This window comes from Elaeis guineensis, chromosome 5, assembly GCF_000442705.2.
Source record: "Elaeis guineensis isolate ETL-2024a chromosome 5, EG11, whole genome shotgun sequence".
Classification (NCBI taxonomy): domain Eukaryota; kingdom Viridiplantae; phylum Streptophyta; class Magnoliopsida; order Arecales; family Arecaceae; genus Elaeis; species Elaeis guineensis.
Genome location: NC_025997.2, coordinates 111,278,954 through 111,281,890, shown reverse-complemented (window position 1 = coordinate 111,281,890; position 2,937 = coordinate 111,278,954).

Below are 2,937 nucleotides of genomic sequence, written 5' to 3'. Positions count from 1 at the left end.
GAGAGAGTATAGAAGCTCCCAATGTTCATATCTTGCACTGTTACGAAATCATTGACATCCGTACCTCCCATCCTCCTAAAAAAAAAAAGCATCCGACGGTCCAAACCCATCCTCCCACGACAACAGTAGAACCCATGTTTTTTCGAAAAACCCATGTCTTTGCGGAAAACCCATGCACAATGACCCATTTACCACCCTATAGAGCAAGTGCACGGTTAGATGTCGTAGCCGCACGCATTTATGGAAAGCAATCAAATGGCCGTAGAAAACTTGGTAATGAATATTTTCAATTATAAGGAAAGATGAAGACCAGAAGGATTAGGAATTCCCTTCCTATCATGGCCGTTCATGATTGATGCAAGGGTCGAGATTAAATGGGAACTATGAATCCTATGGTTTAGGGTTGAGAGTGTGATGGAGCGAATCCAGATGCCATAAGGAGTAAAAATTATAGAGCCTAACGTCTATATAAGATGAGGTTTGGGGACTGGTCGAGAGCACTGGACACGGTTAGAGGGATACGGCAAGAGATCAGGTATGGTACAGAATAATTTTTACTCTTCATAATTTGTAAGAATTTAATGTTTGGTATTATGATTGATAGATTTAATAATTCGGATCCAACCATGTTTCATTAAACTTTTGATCTTTGATTCTATTGCACTCACAAATTGTGGTTAATTTTACATGCATTTATTCTATTTATCTAAATTACCTAAGATCTTAAAGTTCTTTAATACTACTATTTATCATTATTGTATATTGTGTCTATTTTATGGTATTTCAAGTCATTGGCTGCTATGTAGTTTCAAAGCTACCAATGTTATCAATGTCATGCATGTTAGATATTAAATGTTATAACATATTTTCAGCCTAATGGTATGACCTTACTTTTGGGAAGATAAAGAGAAATCAAAAGTTATATTTTATTGCTAGCTTTTCTTAGAGAAATTTTTCTATTGTAGAAGCTCTTTTAAACTATGTTACAAAAAATATTTATTTGTAGAATACTTTTTTCCATCTAAAGTCATAAAAGTATTCTTTTTTTAAATACACCCAATATGCTCGTCTTGACCTAGGAGCATCGGCGTCATTAGCCATTCTTCAGTTTTGTTGGGGTGATATATGGTCAAAATGATGAACATTGTTTGATCTATTTTGACCATTATTCTACGTTAATAATTTTTTTTAAAGGTATACAAAGGTATTGATCTGAAAATAATCCCGTTATTGAAAATTGTTCCCATGTCAAACTTATATAAAGAAATACTTTCTAAAAAAGTCATTAACTAGTGGAAAAAGATAAAAACACAATGGGTGATATTTGTTGTACCAAAGTGTACAAGAGTTGGATTTTATAGCTATTGTTTTACATCTAACAATTCAAGTTATAATTTGAGCGTTATTACTACAAAAAGATATCCTTGTAAGGAAAATGATAAAATGAACTAATACATGAATCACCTAGATTGCGATGGAAGTTTAATGTCTGCATCTTGATTTAAATAAACATATATATTGTAGAATATAAATATTACACACACACACACACACTTGGGCTAATTAAAATACAAATTCTATAACTCCAAGAAATATATTGAATGAAATATTTTCTTGATTTAGTTAGTTAAATACACAATGTCTTACATAAGTTAGTTGTGCCTAGGCTGGATCAAATTTGATCAGACTAACCCAAGTTTGTCCATCAGGTTACATTAGACAATGCCCATTTAACACCCACCAATTTCAGTAGTTTAAGATCAAAGCAATTCAGCAAGAGTCAATCCAAACCTGGCATAACCAAAGCCTGGCCATAAAACCCTAATTTGACACTAAAACTATACATGAAGTCCTCTTCTCTATTTTTTGGGAAGAAAAAAAGAAAAGAAAAGAAAAGGGAATGCTAGGATCATGCAGCTAAATTTAATTTAGCCAGAATTATTTTTATTTCAATTTATAGGTAATGCTTGATGGTAACCTTCTGCTAGACTTCTCTTTGTGACGAGAGCAATGGAATGATCTAGGATTAGATTAAGACTCTTTTAGTGGTGTGATTCTTTGGAAGGACATAGTCTTAACCTAGCCAAAACTTAGATATTTGAGCTTATATTTGCTAGTTAAAATGGAGATCTAGCCCTTGTTTCTCTGTCATGAAAACAATTTCTAATCGAACAGGATGGATGTCATGCTTATTAGAGGAATAAAGTGGCCAAAAGATTAGGTTTGAATGTCCATGATGGCCATAAAGATTTAGATTTAAAGGGATATATAGCCTTCATTGTATTTGCATGTCGTAATGTGATCACGAAGAAATCATGCCGATGCACCCTGGTTTTCTCACAAAGCAAAACATCATGCGTGAGCTTTTGTAAGTCATTCCATTGGTCCCAGTATCCATGGAGGCCGGAATCAATCTGAACAACAAAATTTAGAATTTAGAATTTTGTTGCCTATTAGTGAAGGCTGAAAGCAAACTTTGTTTTCCTATAAATAAGAGGCCAGAACTAATACATACCTCATATACTTACGCATGCGTGTTCATTAAGAAAACAATCTTACTATCTGATCACCCTAGAATGTGTATTGGAGTTCGTGGATGGGGAGGATCAAATCAAATGTTAGTAATGAAGTTTAATAGTTAATTTGTATGAAGCTAAAAGCATTTGTAAAGCATCACCATACACATAATTGAAGCTAGCAGAAAAAGCTATGATCTAATGGTTGCACAGCACTTTCCTTTAAAAGATGTTTCACGTTCGAACCAAAGGCCATGTTTCTCCTAGTGTTTGACATAGATAGTAGCTTTCTCGTTTGTACGCATTAAACTCCAAAATGAAGGAAAAAAGACGGTCTTAGGTTAAATCTTAAAGCCCTCACCAATGATAATTTAGCTTTATGGACTAGATCTTAATAAATGAATAAGAGTGATTTTAGCTT